Raw genomic sequence first — 20,827 nt, forward strand, 5'->3', positions numbered from 1 at the left:
TCATTTCCAGGATTATCAATTTTCCTGAACTCCTATTCTGTTTCTCTGAATATGAAAAATATATCCAAATAATTCTAACCACGTGGCAGAAATAAAAGACCTACTATTCCTTACATGAAATCTAATGAAAGCACAGATTGAAGGAAAAGAATATAAAACAAATGGATAAAATTCTAGTGTCAAAAAAAGTGTGCAAGGGAAGTTAAATAAAAGAGGAAAGTTTCCCTGATAAATTAGGCAAGTTTTTGATGAAACAACCACAGAGCTGTTCACCATAGTAAACCAGAAACTAAAAATGCAGGGAATTAAGTGCTTTTACTTGCAGGCAGATTTCAGTTCAAATCTATAAACTGAGATTGGCAGATTTCACTCTTCAAAGGGTCACTTCAGAAATACTGTGGGACACTCCAAAAACAATTTGCCCAAGCTTTCTAAAGCTTTAGCGCACACACACACACACAAAGACCATGCCTATTTGCAGACCACTCCCCCAAAAAAGCTATTTTTCAAGCAAAACATTTCTCCTGACTTTCATAAATACCAGTTTCTAATCATTAAATTATGTTGGCAATAGCAATTATTAAGATGAGTGGAAACGCACAGCAACATCTTTCATTGTCTTTGCACATAAAAACACTTTTTAGTGTAGCTGTGGCTTTATTTTATAATAGAGGAATATAAGATAATGAGCCTATAAAAATGTTCTAAAGTTTGTTTTGGATGGATGTGTATCTGTGTGTGCATGGGTATGTGTGTGTGTACTTAGGAGAAGAATCTTTGAAAATAGCTTTATTAGAAAGTGAATCAAGAATTCAAATGAGTTAAGAACCATATCGCCTTATTCCTAAGGGTCACTTCTCACTGGTAAACAATTTAATTTAATTTAAAAGCCATTCTGATGCTAACTTTAAAAAAAATTTTTTAGTGTACAACTCATACAATTTTTTTGATCCACAAGAAGGCAAAATGATAGAATGGTTACCATCAAGAACTCTCAGGGTATAGCACAGTTTCAAATTCTGGATCCATCACTTAACAATCTATAAGATGTTGGGCAGTTACATCATTCTTAGAGCATAGGTCTTTACTTTATCTATACATCAGATTGTGATTAAGTGTTAAATGAGGCATCACACATTAAGTGTTTACTCAATAAATTGTTTGTATTTCTTTATAATCATGAAGGAAAGTCTGCATATCAGCTCAATAGACACTATGCAGTTTACCATTTACAAAAAGAAAGCAAAACTTAGTGATTTCATATATAACTTTATTTGTGATAATATGCGATTAAAACAAATCTTCATAACTTTATTCAAATATGGCAGGAATAGTGTGAATCCAGAGAAGGTAAGTAGCATATTGAAGGTCACACAAATAGGTAGTAGTACAACTGGAACTAATTCTCACATCTTCAATTTCAATTCTAATTAACAATCAATAATAAATTTTACAAATAATAAAACTTTCAAAATAGAAAAGAATATAATGGGGGCACCTGGGTGGCTCAGTTGGTTAAGTGTCTGCCTTCAGCTCAGGTCATGATCCCAGGGTCCTAGGATCGAGCCCCATGTTAGGCTCCCTGCTCGGTGGGAAGCCTGCTTCTCCCTCTCCCACTCCCCCTGCTTGTGTTCCCTCTCTTGCTGTCTCTCTCTGTCAAATAAATAAATAAAATCTTTAAAAAAAAAAAAAAGAATATAATGGCAATTTCACATTTGCCTCCATTCAACATGTTAATATGGTTAACTAATAAAATATAAGGACTTCGTAATTATGAATGAAAAGAAAGGGGCACTATATTATGGATAAAGCTTACACTGAAAGCTAAAAGACCCAGCTTCTAAACATGGCATCATGACAACATAAACTTGGCCAAATCATCTCATTGGACCCAGCTTCCTAATTTGTCAAATTAAGACATTCAACTAGATATATTCTCAGGTTGATTCCAGGTCTGATTGTAGGCCATGAAGTAGAATTTGCAAGATATTGCAAAACGTCAATGATTGGATTTCAACCCAAGCGTACCATCACCATGGCTTTTAGCTCCATTATCCAACTAAGAGCAATGAGAAATGTGGAGTCAAGAGTCTAGAAATAAAACAAGGCAGTGCTCTGTAGTTGACTAGCTTGTTCTCCAATTCCTGATGATGCCTCTTTTCCAATCAGCCACAACAGGTGAACATTCTGATGAGCATGCCTCCCCCTTCATTCATAGGCATCCATACCTTTCCACATACCAATAAGCCATCATCAAAATACTTTTTGGGAAATCAGACCACTGAGTGTCAACATTGGGCTCTGGCCTGTTCTGATCTGCATTTGAATGAGCTGCCTTTGAGCATTTATCAAAATGTATCTCCTTTGAAAATGTCGCCTACTCAGAACCCAATCAACACACATCATCTGAAGTTTTTCCTTTCCACTGCCAAGTGAAAGAGGGTTCTAACTAACTACCACCAAATTTTGTGCAAGGTATTTGAATTTGGTTTTGTCATCATCCTTGTGTTAGCAGCAATTAAATAAATTTTGTGGGTGTCCATTTCTTGGAATCATAAAGTCCCACTCTGAAGCACATGAGGCCTTGTTATTAGTCTTACTGGGACATTGTTCTAGTACAGAAGAATCCAAAATTCAAATGCCATGACTCACATTAGTTTTATTATTCTACCTAAAAATTAAGATTTCTATCATCCACAAGCAGTACCTTTTTGGCTTAAAAAATAATAAATAAATAATACCTTTGGCCCTACTATCATATTTTCATTAGTGATGAAATTATAGAAATTTCTATTTCTCTCCCTTCCTTCTCTTCATCTTTTGTATTCCTTACCTGTATTATTTTCTTAGGGCTGCTGTAACAAATGTCATAATCTGGGAAACCTGACACAACAGAAATTTATTACATCACAATTCTAGAGGCTAGATATCTGAAATCAAAGTATCAGCAGGGCCATGCTTCCTCTGAAGGCTTTATGGGGTAATCCTTGCCTCTTCTAGCTTCTACTAGTCAGAGGTAGTCCTTGGCTTGTGGCAACATAACTCCAAACTAGTCCATGAGCTCTTAAAGGGGAGGGTCTGCAAGGATTATACTGGCGGGACAGATCAAGACTAGAGAACCCTAATAGGAAAATTATCTCCCACTTCTTAGAAAATTGATCAGGTTTGAGCCCTAATCCAACCACTCTGTGCTCTCTGAATAAGGGCCCTCCCGAGCCCCCAGTCAGCTAAGTAATTCTAAGGGGCTGTGACATGACACCATCTGGTTAGATAGTGACAATGACAATGCTAAGAATAGCTATCTTTTACTGAATGCTTACTGTGTATCAGGCATTTGTTAAGTCTTGTGTTATATACATTACTTTATTCAGTCCTCACAAATGATCTTTAACCCTCAAATTGTAATGACACCTATCCATTCCTCCCTGCACAAAAACAGGAAAGAAATGCACTTCTAGCTTTTGTTTATTTCTCCCATTTACAGTGATGCTGTCATTTTGTGTCCCAACCTCCACCCCCATAAATAGTGGTGTCCTGTGTACAGAGAACAACCATGAGAAATGAGGCACTTCCCATCCAGCCTTTCCCAAAGCAGTGCTCTCAGGAGGCTAATATAACAAGCAATGATCTTCCTCAGTCATTATGAATTCAGTTTTTAAAACTAAAGGCTCAAACTAGATATGGTTTTGTTCAGGGAACTAATGTAATTGAAATGATTGAAGAGTGTAAATACTAAAGCTGCAGTGACTAAAACCATAATCAGAAATCAAGATTTTTCAGGCAAAGTTAATCCAAGCACTTCAGAATATATGCTTGTTAATTCAAGCTATTTTTCCAGACTTGCCATACTTGTTATACTTACCATACTTGCAAAACTTAACTAATGGCCTGCCTTGGTCATGTTTTCAAATGAATGCGGTTATGGAGTTAGCCACAAAAGGCTAAGTTTATCTTGTGACCCGGAGATCTGGACAGCATGGGCTGGTTCCAGGGACCTGCTCTGGATAGTTTACTTAGAGTCCCTTGCCCAAGGTCACCAGTCACATATGCTGTAAATGCAGCCTGCCTTCTTATTAGATGAAGGCAGAAGGCCTAAGGAATACTTCTCAATGCTTTTGTGTGTTGGAAAAAATGAAAATTCATTCAGTTGGAATCTCAGATTTTAAAGTATCTGCTGGGAAAACTATTCATTCTTCTGTAGCATCTCTGGCTGAGTAATTGTTTAGCCCATTCTTTAAAACTTGCTTCTCAGGGCAGCTGGGTGGTGCAGCTGGTTAAGTGTCTAAGTCTTGGTTTTCGCTTGGATCATAAGATCAGGGTCCTGAGATCAAGCTCTGCACTCAGCACAGAGTCTGCTTGAGACTCTCTCTCTGTCTCCCTCTGCCCCTCCCTCTGCTCTCTTTCTCTCTCAAATAAATAAATCTTTTAAAAAAAATGCATCTCTTACTGTGCATCAATCTCTCTTTATTTGTGTTTAATAGTTGACACCACAATACATAATGTGCAATTTGGCCAATATTAAATAAGGAACGACTACTGCTTCCCTCATTGTAGACATGATCATCTTCCTAATGTAACAACAAATAGAGTTGGTTTTCTCGGTGACCATATATTGATTTACACTGAAGTTACTGACATCTTCTAAATAATTTGTAGATGAGCTTCTTAGTCATATTTCCTCAATCTAACAGTTGCACAATTTATTTAGAGAAAAAAATTAATTTAGATTTTCATCAAACTTTAACTTAGTATATCTTGCCTATAGTTTCATATTCATTCTTTCACACAATATAATCCTACTACTTATCTAATGGTAATTCAATAAGTATCAAATACCTATTCTGAGGTCATTGATAATCAATTAATGGCAACATAGAGTCTCTAAGGGCAGAAATGAAAGCTGAATTGGCAGAACTTAAAAATGCTATCAATGAGATCCAATCTAATCTAGATAATCTAACAACTAGGGTAAGCGAGGCAGAAAAATGAATTAGTGACCTAGAAGACCAATTTACAGATAAAAGGTAAAAGAGGAGGCCAGGGAAAAACAACTTGGAATCCATGAAAACAGAGCCAGAGAAATAAGTGACACCATGAAACGTTCCAATGTCAGAATTGGGATCCCTGAGGGGGTGGAGAGAGAGAGGACTAGAAGATATATTTGAGCAAACCATAGCTGAGAACTTCCCTAATCTGGGGAATGAAACAAACATTCGTGTCCTAGAAGCAGAGAGGACCCCTCCCAAGATCAAGGAAGACAGGTCAACACCCCGGCATGTAATAGTAAAACTCACAAATCTTAGAACGAAGGAAACCATCTTAAGGGCAGTTAGGGGGAAGAGATTCCTTATGTACAGAGGGAGGAACATCAAAATAACATCAGACCTGTCCACAGAGACCTGGCAAGCCAGAAAGGCCTGGCAAGACATATTCAGGGTACTAAACAAGAAGAACATGCAGCCAAGAATACTTTATCCCAGAAGGCTGTCATTTAGAATGGATGGAGAGATGCAGAGCTTCCATGAACGGCAGAAACTGAAAGAATATGTGACCACTAAGCCAGCCCTGCAAGAAATATTAAGGGGGGCTTCTGTAAAAGAAAGAACCCAAGAGTGATATAGAAAAGAAATTTACAGGGACAATCTATAAAAACAACGTCTTCACAGGCAACATGATGACAATTAATTCATATCTTTCAATAATCACTCTCAACGTGAACAGCTTAAATGCTCCCATAAAACAGCATAGGGTTGCAGATTGGATAAAAAGACAGGACCCATCCATATGCTGTCTACAAGACACTCATTTTGAACCTAAAGATACATCCAGACTGAAAGAGAAGGGATGGAGATCCATCTTCCATGCCAACAGACTTCAAAAGAAAGCTGGGGTAGCAATTCTTATATCAGACAAATTAGATTTTAAACTAAAGACTGTAGTTAGAGACACAGAAGGACACTATATCATTCTTAAAGGGTCTATCCAACAAAAAGATCTAACAATTGTAAATATCTACGCCCCCAACATGGGAGCAGCCATCTACATAAGCCAACTGTTAACCAAAATAAAGAATCATATTGATAATAATACGTTAATTGTAGGAGACTTCAATACTCCACTCTCAGCAATAGACAGATCATCTAAGCAGAAAATCAACAAAGAAACAAGAGCTTTGAATGACACACTGGACCAGATGGACCTCATAGATATATACGTAACATTCAACCCTAAAACAACAGAATACTCATTCTTCTCAAGCACACATGGAATTTTCTCCAGAATAGACCACATATTGGGTCACAAATCAGGTCCCAACTGATACCAAAAGACTGAGATTATTCCCTGCATACTCTCAGACCATAATGCTTTAAAACTGGAACTCAATCACCAGAAAAAAATTGGAAGAAATTCAAACACTTGTAAGCTAAAGACCACTCTGCTCAAGAATGTTTGGGTCAACCAGGAAATCAAAGAACTTAAACAATTCATGGAAATCATCGGTCCAAAACCTATGGGATACTGCAAAGGTGGTCCTAAGGGGGAAATACATAGCCATCCAAGCCTCACTCAAAAAAATAGAAAAATCTCGAATTCACCAACTAACTCTACACCTTAAAGAACTAGAGAAAAAGCAACAAATTATGCCTTAGCCACACATTAGAAGAGAAATAATTAAGATTAGAGCAGAGATCAATGAATTAGAAACCAGAAACACAGTAGATCAGATCAACGAAACTAGAAGCTGGTTCTTTGAAAGAATTAATAAGATCGATAAACCACTGGCCAGACTTCTCCAAAAGAAAAGAGAAAGGACCCAAATTAATAAAATTGTGAATGAAAGGGGAGAGATCACAACTAACACCAAGGAAATAGAAACAATTATTAGAAATTATTATCAACAACTATATGCTAATAAACTGAGCAATCTGGATGAAATGGAGGCCTTCCTGGAAACCTATAAGCTGCCAAGACTGAAACAGGAAGAAATTGAAAACCTGAATAGGTTAATAACCAGTAACGAGATTGAAGCAGTGATCAAAAACCTCCCAAAAAACAAGAGTCCAGGGCCTGATAGATTCCCTGGGGAATTCTACCAAACATTCAAAGAAGAAATAATACCTATTGTCCTGGAGCTATTTCAAAAAATAGAAACAGAAGGAAAACTTCCAAACTCATTCTATGAGGCCAGCATTACCTTAATCCCCAAATCAGGCAAAGACCCCATCAAAAAGGAGAATTTCAGACCGATATCCCTGATGAACATGGATTCCAAAATCCTCAACAGAATCCTAGCTAATAGGATCCAACAATACATTAAAAGGATCATCCACCAAGACCAAGTGGGATTTATCCCCGGGATGCTAAGGTGGTTCAACATTTGCAAATCAACCAATGTGATAGAACACATTAATAAGAGGAGGGAGAAGAACAATATGGTCCTCTCAATTGATGCAGAAAAAGCATTTGACAAAATACAGCGTCCTTTCCTCATTAAAACTCTCCAGAGTATAGGGATAGAGGGAACATTCCTCAAGTTCATAAAATCCATCTATGAAAACCCACAGCAAATATCATCCTCAATGGGGAAAAGCTGAGAGCCTTTCCCTTAAGATCAGGAACACATCAAGGATGCCCACTCTCACCACTATTGTTCAACATAGTACTAGAAGTCCTAGCAACAGCAATCAGACAACAAAAAGAAAGAAAAGGTATTCAAATTGGCAAAGAAGAAGTCAAACTCTCTCTTTTTGCAGACAACATGATACTTTATGTGGAAAAACCAAGACTCCACTTCCAAATTACTAGAACTCATCCAGCAATTCAGTAATGTGGCAGGATACAAAATCAATGCACAGAAATCAGTTGCTTTCTTATACACTGACAACACAACTATAGAAAGAGAAATTAGAGGGGTGCCTGGGTGGCTCAGTTGGTTAAGCGACTGCCTTCAGCTCAGGTCATGATCCTGGAGTCCCGGGATCGAGTCCCACATCAGGCTCCCTGCTCGGGAGGGAGTCTGCTTCTCCCTCTGACCCTCCTCCCTCTCATGCTCTCTGTCTCTCATTCTCTCTGTCTCAAATAAATAAATAAAATCTTAAAAAAAAAAAAAAAAAGAAAGAGAAATTAGAGAAACGATTCCATTTACAATAGCACCAAAAACTGTAAGATACCTCAGAATAAACCTAACCAAAGAGGTAAAAGATCTATACTCTAGGAACTACAAAACACGCATGAAAGAAATTGAAGAAGACACAAAAAGATGGGAAAACATTCCATGCTCATGGATCGGAAGAATAAACGTTGTTAAAATGTCTATGCTACCCAGAGCAATCTATATCTTCAATGCCATTCCGATCAAAATTCCAATGACATTTTTCAAAGTGCTGGAACAAACAATCCTAAAATCTGTATGGAATCAGAAAAAAACCCTGAATCACCAAGAAAATGTTGAAAAAGAAAAACAAAGCTGGGGGCATCATGTTGCCTGATTTCAAGCTATATTACAAAGCAGTGATCACCAAGACAGCATGGTACTGGCACAAAAACAGACATATAGACCAATGGAATAGAATAGAGAGCCCAGATATGGACCCTCAACTCTATGGTCAAATAATTGTTGACAAAGCAGGAAAAAATATGCAATGGAAAAAAGACAGTCTCTTCAATAAATGGTGCTGGGAAAATTGGACAGCCACATGCAGAAGAGTGAAACTCGACCATTCTCTAACACCATTCACAAAGATAAACTCAAAATGGATGAAAGACCTCAATGTGAGACAGGAATCCATCAAAATCCTAGAGGAGAACATAGGCAGTAACCTCTTTAACATCAGCCACAGCAACCTCTTTCAAGATACATCTCCAAAGGCTAGTGAAACAAAAGCAAAAATGAACTTTTCGGACTTCATCAAGATAAAAAGCTTCTGCACAGCAAAGGAAACAGTCAACAAAACAAAGAGGCAACCCACAGAATGGGAGAAGATATTTGCAAATGACACTGCAGATAAAGGGCTGGTATCCAAGATCTATAAAGAACTTCTCAAACTCAACACCCAAAAAACAAATAATCAAGTCAAAAGTGGTCAGAAGACGAATAGACACTTCTCTGAAGAAGACATACAAATGGCTAACAGACACATGAAAAAATGTTCATCATCATTAGCCATCAGGGAAATCCAAATCAAAACCATACTGAGATACCACCTTACACCAGTTAGAATGGCAAAAATGGACAGGGAAAGAAACAACAAATGTTGGAGAGGTTGTGGAGAAAGGGGAACTGTCTTACCCTGTTGGTGGGAATGCAAGTTGGTACAGCCACTTTGGAAAACAGTGTGGAGGTGCCTCAGAAAATTAAAAATAGAGCTGCCCTATGACCCAGCAATTGCACTACTGGGTATTTACCCCAAAGACACAGATTTAGTGAAAAGAAGGGTCATATGCACCCCAATGTTCATAGCAGCAATGTCTGCAATAGCCAAACTGTGGAAAGAGCTGAGATGCCCTTCAACAGATGAATGGATAAAGAAGATGTGGTCCATATATACAATGGAATAGTACTCAGCCATCAAAAAGGATGAATACCCAACTTTTACATCAACATGGATGGGGCTGGAGGAGATTATGCTAAGTGAAATAAGTCAAGCAGAGAAAGTCAATTATCATATGGTTTCACTTATTTGTGGAACATAAGGAATAGCATGAAGGACATTAAGAGAAGGAAGCAAAAAATGAAGGGGGGGAAATCGGAGGGAGAGATGAACCATGAGAGACTATGGACTCTGAGAAACAAACTGAGGGTTCTAGAGGGGAGGGGGGTGGGGGGATGAGTTAGCCTGGGGATGGGTATTAAAGAGGGCACATTCTGCATGGAGCATTGGGTGTTATACAAAAACAATGAATTGTGGATCACTACATCAAAAACTAATGATGTATTGTATGATGACTAATATAACATAATATAATAAAATTTAAATAAATAAAATAAAAAATAAAAACCTCTGTACATAATAAAATACCATATAAACAAAATTTTCAAGAAAATGACAAACTGCCTAAATGTTTGTAAATTAATATCTTCATAAATATTTCATAGGTTTATATATAAAAGGTTTTTACAACTCAGCCAGAAAAAATACATATAACAATAGAAAACCATATAAAATTCATGAAAAAGAAATTAAAGGAAAGAAAAAAGGAGCCAATAAACCTGTACAAAGATGTTCACCCTTATTAGTAATCAACTAAATTGAAATTTAAGCAAAATATTTTATATTTAACAAATTAGGAAAGCATTTAGTTTTGTTAAATACAAAATACTTTAACTTTCTTCTTTTAATTTTTTAAGTGATTTTATTTCTTTATTTTGAGAGGATGTGTGAGCAGGGGAAGGGGAAGGAGAGGGAGAGGAAGATAGAATCCGAAGCAGATTCCACGCTGAGTTTAGTGCTGCATGGGCTCGATCCCATGACTGTGAAATCATGACCTGAGCCAAAACCAAGAGTCAGACGCTTAACCGACAAAGCCACCCAAGTGCCCCAAAATAGGGGCGCTTGGGTGGCTCAGTCAGTTAAGCATCTGCCCTGGGCTCAGGTCTTAATCTCAGGGTCCTGGGATCGAGCCCCACATCCGGCTCCCCGCTGAGCAGCAAGTCTGCTTCTCCCTCTCCCTTGGTGATCTCTCTCACTCTCACTCTCTCTAAAATAAATAAAAATCTTTTTAAAAAAAATGTCAAAGATCTAGAAATATTGACCCTTTCATGTATGCTGCTATACATTGGAATTCTAAGAAGTAATTAATATCTATCCAAGACCTTATGCTAAGTGTTTTACATGCATTATCTTATTTAATGTGTCTTCAAACATTCCGTTCTCTTGTAGCTAACATTTATTTATGAACCCAGAGATCTGGGCACCAAAAGACACTAAAATGACAGGGTTATTTTGTCATACAGTTCTGGTTATAACCACTTCATTAACCAGGCCAATTCTCATACTTCTGAGGAAGCAAAACTTTCCAACTGTCAGCAATGCAAGTCAAACATTCTTCATGTTCTTGGGTTAGCCAAAGAAGACTTCCAACATGTATCTTGACAGTTATACCACTCATATGACATCCAACCTAGTATCAATCTTATATTTTGGCACATTAATCACTTTTATCTATTTGCTCAGATCATCACTTAATGTAATCTCAAAATGGTTAATTCTTCTATGATCTTCTCATTTTTAATCTTTATAATTTCAACAGTTGTTTGTCAACACCATAGATTTCCACCTATGTACTTTATATATAGGATATCTCTTCTTTCCTCTTTAGCAAATCTCTCTTTTCTAACATAGTGTGATACTGTGATTTATAATAAATATATATATATTTGGTGTTTGTCTATGTTTCTGGCACAGAACTCCTAAAGCTCTTGGAATGATAATATCTCTATTATTCAAAGACATAATAAAACTGTCTCTTATTATATTAATGAGGTGACTTTAGGGAGGGCAGAGGGACTGGATATTGAGTTCAATCACTAATGGCCATGATTTCATCAACCATGCCTACATAATGAAGCCTCCATAAAAATCGGAAAGGAGAGGGTTCAGAAACCTTCCATGTTGTTGAACACATGGAGATTTGGAGAGAGTGGTGTGCTCAGAGAAGACATGGAAGCTCTTCACCCTTTCCCCATACCTTGCCCTATGCATCTCTTCCATTGGCTGTTCTTGAATTATATGTTTTAATAATAAACCTGTAATCTTGTAAATTAAATGCTCCTCTGCGTTCTGCAAGCCACTCTAGCAAATTAATTTAACCCAAGTGTTGGGCGAGTGGTCACTGGAAACTCCAATTTATATCCATTCAGTCAGAAGCATAAGTGACAACCCGGACTTGTGACTGGTGTCTAAAGTTGGGGGCTAGGGGACAGTCTTGTGTGACTGAGCCCTTAATCTGTGGATGTGACACTATTTTCAGGTAGACAATGAATGTCAGAATTGAGTTATATTGTCATACACCAAGCTGGTGTCCAAGAATTGTTTGGTGGTGTGGAAAAACCAACCCTCTACATTAGAATTGGGTGCAAAACCATTAGATTCCTTATTTTAACTTCCATCCCACTAAGTATCATTTTCTCCTACTTATCACTCTGGGTTATAATATCAAATGTATTTTGTATATTAACTATGCTTTTAGACATATCAGAGACATAACTATTTTTATGACTTTCTTACCAATTATTTTCTTAGATAAATAATTATAAACAACCCAAACAACCCATTTGATAGTCTTACATGGATGGCTTTCTCCCTCCTGTTCCATATACATCTTGCTTGAATTGCTCTTAATCAGGATGGAGGAAATCATTCAAGAAAGAAAATCAAAAGAAAAAGATCCCAAGGAGACAGACAAAAGTCAAAAGTCAAGGTGCAAGTGAGTAGAAATTTTCAAGGCTTAAGGTTCAAATAAGTGAAGAAACTCTGTAGCATTGGAATAATTGAGTAAGAGTAAAATGTTCTACACAGAAGACTAATTCAGACCTTCCAAAGAAGAGGTGACAGCTAGTTCTACATGAAACATAAACCAGATCACAGACATAAGGATTAGGGGGAATATTCTGTTACCATCCCAAGATGAAATAATAGGTTGCAGTAGCTTCTAACTTTTTACTGAAAAAAAATTTTATTAGAACTGATATCTGATATATATCAGAGAAGCAAAAACTGGTATTCTATAAAATCTCACAAGACACTTTTACATAAGAATTCCAGGTAATACTCTCAAAAACCAGGCAAGGCACATATTATTATCTTGCAGATAAGAGAACTTTCCTAAAGTTGTTAAGTTGCTAAGGCTAGTAAGTGCTAAAGCTAGAACTCTCACTCAAACCTAGCTAACTAAATCCTATGCTCATGCTATCATATTACCATGCCAGATTGCCTCTTAAGAGAAATCAATATTGATAAATTGATAAATGTTAAAAAGAAAAAACAGTCTCAAGTGTCTCACCAGCCACCTGTCCCAGACAACTCATCTATAATAGGTGACACTAACAATGTAATCAGTCAGAATGAAAAATAGACTCAAATGATCAAATGGGTAGATTTTGGATATATGATGTGTTTTTGTTTTTTTAAGAAATGAACAAGTTCTTTTGGCAAGAAAATTAACTCACCCTTAGTTTTCCTGCTGAAGGTTCTAACAGTCATCAATAATATTTGTGTTTTTAAATAACCTGCCCTAACCAATTTTATTGTGAATGAGTCTTTACCATGGATTGAATTTATTGTCCCGACAATAGACACAATTTTGTTTGCATACCTGAAGTATAACCAAGATATCACATTGAGTGCAACCATGAAAAAATATAATTCAATGTTTATGTTTATGCTCATTCATGAAATAATTAAATATTGTTTATACCAGAGTTAAATGTCATTGATTTTAAAACTACTAACCTAATTAGTTCTGCACTAATTTTGGACAAGGACTAGACTGTTTCATTGGACTGTTGAATTTTTAAGTCCAAAAGAAATGAACTTTCGTGTTTCAGGGATGGGCTAAACTAAAACTGGTTTCATAGCAAAATTTGGCAGGAAGTTTATTCTATCTCATTTATAACACCCCAGAGCACTTGGAAGAGAGAGAATTCTGACCCAGAGCTGAAAGAGAAGTTGAAAATGAAGACATCTGGTCTCCCTTAGCCTGGTTGGGCAGCAGAAAACAGTCACACTCTGCTTTGTAGCACTTGCCTTGTCTTACAAGCATGTTCTGAGATTTTCATCAGAACCCAGCTCTCTGGAATCTAAATTCAAAACTCTAAATCTTTGTGGAGAACCCCAGCTTCAAACAAAATCCTAACACTATTTCACTGTAGAGAAGCTGGTTCTAATCTAGTACATCTCACAAACAACATTCCTTTTATGTGGTGCTGATGAAGTGCCAAATTCTATTACTTCTGAGGACTGTTTTTGCAATATACAAAACCAGATTCTGTGGTAGAAGAAAGGCTCCTTTTATTTTTGCCATCATTTAAGATATTTTGCCTTAACTAAATCTCTTAAAATTCTTCATTTCGGTAACAGCTTTCTGGTCACTCTACTATATCTACCTCCAGCATGATATAGAGAAAGAACATTGAACTAAATCCAGAGTACTGAATTCTGATACCTCTTCTTCCACTGAGTAGCTGTGCAACCTTGGAAGTCACTTAACCTCTCTGTGCCTTTTTTTTCTTTCTTTTTTTTTTTGTAAAGATTTTATTTATTTATTTGAGAGAAAGAGCAAGAGAGAGCAGGAGCAGGGGGGAGAGGGAGAAGTAGGCTCCCCACTGAGCAGGGAGCCCGAGTGGGCCTCGATCATAGGACCCTGAGATCATGACCTGAGCTAAAGGTAGACGCCCAACCGACTGAGCTACCTAGGTGCCCCTCTCTGCGCCTCTCTTTCAGTGCAAAATGAGAGATCAAACTAGATTCATGGCTTCAAAGCTATTATCCTTAGACCAGAGACCAAGGCTGTGGCAACTGCAAAAGATTATCTGCCAAAAAGAAGAAGAAAATGAAGAAGTGAAAGCAGAAGGAAAAGAAAGAGAAGCATGATGAGGACAAGGTGAAAGGAACTTATTCCACCTAAGGGACCTATCTGTTGCTTTTATTGTTTTTATAGATTGAGGCTCTTCATGAAATTCTATGTAAGATTCTATTTGAACACTGGGTATCAACTATACTTCAATTTAAAAAAAGATTTTGTTTGAGACCATAAAAGGTAGTTCTGTGGCTGAAAGAAGTAGAAATGATCTCTGAGGTTCTTTCCAGCTCTAAAATTCTGCTAATGATCATGATAGCTACCTTTAGCTAGCATTTATTTAGTGTCTCCTATATGACAGGCACTGGGCCAGGTTTTCACCCATTATTTTATTTAATCTTCATGGCAACGTACCTTATATTATATATAGTTGCATTTTCCTTTCCCATGGCTTACAGCTTGTTGGGTAAGAAGCCAAGATTTAACCATGATCTGTCAGGTCCAAAGCCCATGTCTTTTCTATTCTCTCTACAGACTCCATAACTGAAGTTAAATTAAAATTATCTTTGAAGGAATTACTTAGAATATTAGCAGAAAGTGACAAACAGAATAATGATTCCCCAAAGATGTCCACATCCTAATCCACAGAATTTGTGAATGGGACTTCAGCAGATGTGATTAAGGGACTTGAGATGGGAAGATTATTCAAGAATATCAAGGTGGGTCCAAAAATCACAAGGGTTCTTATAAGGAAGGTAGGGGGTAGTGGGGAGAAGAGTCAAAGAAGGAAATATGATGAAAGCAGAGACCCAGAATAATGCACCATGAGAAAGACTCCACCAGCCATTGCTGGCTTTGAAGATGGAGCAATGGTGCCATGAGCCAAGAATGTGGGCAGCCTCTAGAAGCTGGAAAAGATAAGGAAATGGATACTCCCCTAGAGCCTCCAGAAAGAATGCAGCCTTGACAACACCTTGATTTCAGCTCCACAAGATAATTCTGGACTTCCAACCTCCAGAGCTGTAAGATAATCAATTTATATTGTTTAAGCCACTAATTTCCGAGTAATTTGTTACAATAGCAATAGGAAACTAACACACAAGGTATCATTGAGTGGTTGTCTGTAATTTTCTTTAAAGCATTTCAGCATAGACAGTGTAGTATGACATCATTAGTTCAGTTACAAGCCAGGTACAATTAGATGCTCTAATTAGGAATTTGTACTCCAGAGGAGGCCAGCTAGCTTTACCCCCTTAAGGCCATACTCCAGAGGTGGCTATTACAAGTGTTCCCATTACCAGTTCAGGGATCATCAAATGTTAGCATACTTCATGTCAAAAATAGAATGTTGCAGGTGAAATCAGTGGTTTGTCCATTAGCAAAGTGAATGTTAGAAATATATCCTCATTTGATAAATTTAGAGGATTCAAGGTATGTGGATTGGTTAAAATATTTTGAAAAAGTTTACCACTCTTAAATGAGCAGAGTATAAGAATCTAGTGAGATCTTTAGCTTCAACCTTCAGGATGGTCCCTGTGACTTGATCTCTAGATGGTCCTGGGTCCAGTTATTAGAGGATTTTTGATTGCCTAATATCAACCATAACAGAAACAGCATCTTGCTTCTAAAATGCCCTTGCGTCTTCCTTCAGAGAGCCATTCTTCCAAGGTGGTGCAGAGCAACACAACGATCAGAAACTTGAGATTTCTTCAGCACAGGATCTATGAAGTATTTTGTGCCTATTGGCTAATAAATGTTTGTTTACCAAATGTCTATTTTTGTGGCCCATTTTGGTCTAAGACATAGTTCATTGCAATGTTAGCAAGGCTGGGGGGAGGTAGTTCATCCTTACCCACTGAAAATTTTAAACGGTTATCATTAATTACCAAAGAAACCTAAAAACAGGGTGTAATTAAATGATCCTAGGTCAGTCTGCAATAGTAGTCAACTTATAGGAGTTACACATATTTAGAAAACATAAAACTCCAGATTCCTATTCATTTGCAGCAGTAAAGACATGTTCTTTTACTAATGAGATCTGCAGTGGTAACTGTAAAAGGCTATTGTTTATTCCCAACAGAAACATCTCTGTGTTTTCTTTCATTAAATTATATTTGAGGTGCTTCAGTGGAAGAAAAATAACATAGATCTGCATGATGGACTACACTCCTCTGAAAGCATTCTTCAAGCTATCACCATGACTGTTTGAGATATAACATTTTGTTATAAGCAGCAGTGAGGCCATCAGCCTTTGTCCAATGTTCTCAGTGGAAAATTTGTGTCTAGTTTACAAGCATGAAATCAAAATACCAAAAAATTTGTCAAGAAGCCTGCAGGAGGGCTAAAGAAAAAGAAGCAGCTAAGAGCTAACATATTAGGAAATTTGGCCTATGTGAAGATAGGCCAAATTTCAAAAGAATTTCTTGGTCAACCTGATTCATGTACTACTGGAAAAAATATCAGAAAGCAAACACAAGCAAGGTAAAATATATGTGACAAAGTGTTCACTTGTGTGAAGGTATACTGGCATCTTTAAGGAAGGATGAAGGTAGAGTACATAATAGAGGACATGATAAATCTGGTTTTTCACACACAAATGAAAACCACCCTAACAAATGTTTCATTGCAACATGCTGTTTCAATTCTCTATTCTCTGCAATATTTTGAGGGGAAGTTTCCAGGCAAAATGCCCCATGATGGCTACCAATAGGCCATATGGAAATGATGAGCAAAATGTCTGTGTTTGCTTCCATACACATGAACCAGTCTAAATGATTTGATTAACTTTATCAGACTTCTCAGTCAAAAAGAGAAACTGTGGAATCAGTTGCTTGTTTGTTTTGCTTCATAGAAGGTTAGGCTAGACAGAATCTTAAAATCCATCTATTCTGGCCCTTTTATTTCACTAAGTCATCAACTTGCCCAAGGTCACAGAGCCAGTTAGTGCTGAAATGTAGTCATTGCTCTATACTACCATTATTCTATCATATCTTTTTAGCATATTTGTATTATTTGGATATTTTTCTTTTATTAATTTACATACAACTGATAGCAGTTTAGATAAGACTTCTTTCTTTGTTGACACTTCAAATAAATAATAAATAGTATTTTCATTGTTGAGATATCCTTTTGCTTCTCTTCAAAACTACATGCAACATGCTCTTTCCCACTTGCCTGCTTTTGCCTATGATTTTCCATCTGCCTGGAATGCCACTGACCTAGTTCTCTACCTAGACAACTTCCTTCCTCACAAAGACCCAGCTCACTGGTCAGTCCCTCTGTGAAGCCTTCCCACAGTGCCCCAGGAAGAGTCATCCAACCGTGTTCCCTCTGCACTCATTTTGTACTCTGCACATCCTCCCATAGGGCTCCTCCTGCAGGTTTTAAACATCTTTATGCATTTACATCTCCCACTAAATCACAGACTCCTTGAAGTCTGGGATTTCTATAATAATAAATAAAATTCATTTATTGTTCAACATATGAGGAAAGGAAATAAGATTTAGATCCTCCCCCAGAAAAGCTGATAGTCTAGTAGAGACATGTAAACAGCCACAAACACTTTAGATCACTAGACTGGCCACCATTTTTAAAAACAGAAAATAGGGGGAAAGATGGCAGAGGAGAAAGGGACCCTATTTCAAATGGTCCCTGGAATTGAGCTGGATATCTACCAGACCACTCTGAGCACCCACGAAACCAGCCTGAGATGTAAGAAGATCTGGATCTCTACAAACAGAATATTGCAGGTGGTTGGTTTTGAGGTAGGAAGCGGGGAGCCCTGATTCTGCGGGCAGATATCGGAGGATAAACAGCAGCGGGAAGGTGCCTGGCCATGGGGATTCTACACCGCCGGTGAGTGACAGCCTCACGCGCTGCGGACTGGCACAGACTCGCAGACCGGTATCAGCGCGGAAAGGACTTTAGGGCAGCCCCTGGGGTGGAAACCCGCAGTGGCAGGGTCGCACAGCAAACTGGGAGCAGCTGGCGGTTTTAGAAGCACAAAGGGCAGAGACGTGCCCCGACCTGGAGGCAGGACTGGGAGCGCTGCGGAGGGGCGCACAACCCAGGATGCTGCAGTTTATAGCAGCACGGACAGAAATGGAGATGGTGTGGCCTGGAGGGCTCACTGAAGAACAGACTGCAGTCTCTCTGCTCTGAGGCAGAGGGTTGGAAATGGTCTCTTCTGCTCTGACTTGCGGAAGAGACGCGGAAAGCCGCCAGGGAAAGGCGCCAGAGAACAAAAGCCCCAAAGACTGATTCCCACTGAGCCCATCCCCCGCCACAGGGGGGCAGGGCAACTCCGCACAAACAGGGTTGCCTGAGTGACAGCGTGGCAGGCCCCTCCCGCAGAAGACAGGCTGGGAAAACAGGAGACCAGCAACCCTAAGGGCCCAAGAAAACAGGTGCATCTTGCTTGGGTTCTGGTCAATAATTTGGACTCTATACATACCCTCAAACACCCATCAACAGAATGACTAGGAGGAGGAGCCCCCAAAATGAAAAGACTCAGAGATTATGACTTATGCTGCAGATTTACAAATGGATGCAGATATAACCAAGATGTCAGAGATGGAATTCAGGCTAGCAATTGTGAAGGCAATGGCTAGAACGGAGAAATCAATTAATGGCAACATAGAGTCTCTAAGGGCAGAAATAAAAGGTGAATTGGCAGAGCTTTAAAATGCTATCAATGAGATCCAATCCAATCTAGATAATCTAACAGCTAGGGTAACTGAGGCAGAAGAATGAATAAGTGACCTGGAAGACAATATAATAGATAAAAAGGGAAAAGGGAAGGCCAGGGAAAAACAACTCAGAATCCATGAAAATAGAATCAGAGAAATAAGTGACACCATGAAGCGTTCCAATGTCAGAATAATTGGAATCCCAGAGGGAATGGAGAGAGAGAGAGGACTAGAAGATGTATTTGAGCAAATCATAGCTGAGAACTTCCCTAATCTGGGGAATGAAACAAACATTTGAGTCCTAGAGGCAGAGAGTACCCCTCCTAAGATCAAGGAAAACAGGTCAACACCCCGGCATGTAATAGTAAAACTTGCAAATCTTAGCACCAAGGAAACCATCTTAAGGGCAGTTAGGGGGAAGAGATTCCTTATGTACAGAGGGAGGAACATCAGAATAACGTCAGACCTATCCACAGAGACCCGGCAAGCCAGAAAGGCCTGGCAAGACTAAATGAGAAGAACATGCAGCCAAGAATACTTTATCCAGCAAGGCTTTCATTTAGAATGGATGGAGAGATGCAGAGCTTCCACGACCAGCAGAAGTTGAAAGAATATGTGACCACTAAGCCAGCCCTGCAAGAAATATTAAGGGGGGTTCTATAAAAGGAGAAAGACCCCAAGAGTGATCTACAACAGAAATTTACAGGGACAATCTATAAAAACAACGTCTTCACAGGCAACATGATGACAATTAATTCATATCTTTCAATAATCATTCTCAACGTGAATGGCCTAAACGCTCCCATAAAACAGCACAGGGTTGCAGATTGGATAAAAAGACAGGACCCATCCATATGCTGTCTACAAGACACTCATTTTGAACCTAAAGATACATCCAGACTGAAAGTGAAGGGATGGAGATCCATCTTCCATGCCAGTGGACCTCAAAAGAAAGCTGGGGTAGCAATTCTTATATCAGACAAATTAGATTTTAAACTAAAGTCTGTAATAAGAGAAACAGAAGGACACTATCATTCTTAAAGGGTCTATCCAACAAGAAGATCTAACAATTGTAAATATCTATGCCCCCAACATGGGAGCAGCCATCTATATAAGCCAACTGTTAACCAAAATAAAGAGTCATATTGATAATAATACGTTAATTGTAGGAGACCTCAATACTCCACTCTCAGCAATAGACAGATCATCTAAGCAGAAAATCAACAAAGAAACAAGAGCTTTGAATGACACACTGGACCAGATGGACCTCATAGATATATACATAACATTCCACCCTAAAACAACAGAATATTCATTCTTCTCAAGCACACATGGAACTTTCTCCAGAATAGACCATATACTGGGTCACAAATCAGGTCTCAACTGATACCAAAACATTGAGATTATTCCCTGCATATTCTCAGACCACACTGCTCTAAAACTGGAACTCAATCACAAGAAAAAATTTGGCAGAAATTCAAATACTTGGAAGCTAAAGACCACTCTGCTCAAGAATGTTTGGGTCAACCAAGAAATCAAAGAAGAACTTAGGGCGCCTGGGTGGCTCAGTCATTAAGCATCTGCCTTCGGCTCAGGTCATGATCCTAGGGTTCTGGGATCAA

The sequence above is a fragment of the Mirounga leonina genome, unplaced genomic scaffold (genome assembly GCF_011800145.1).
Source record: "Mirounga leonina isolate KUSES-001 unplaced genomic scaffold, KU_Mleo_1.0 Mir_173, whole genome shotgun sequence".
In the NCBI taxonomy this organism is placed as follows: Eukaryota; Metazoa; Chordata; class Mammalia; order Carnivora; family Phocidae; genus Mirounga; species Mirounga leonina.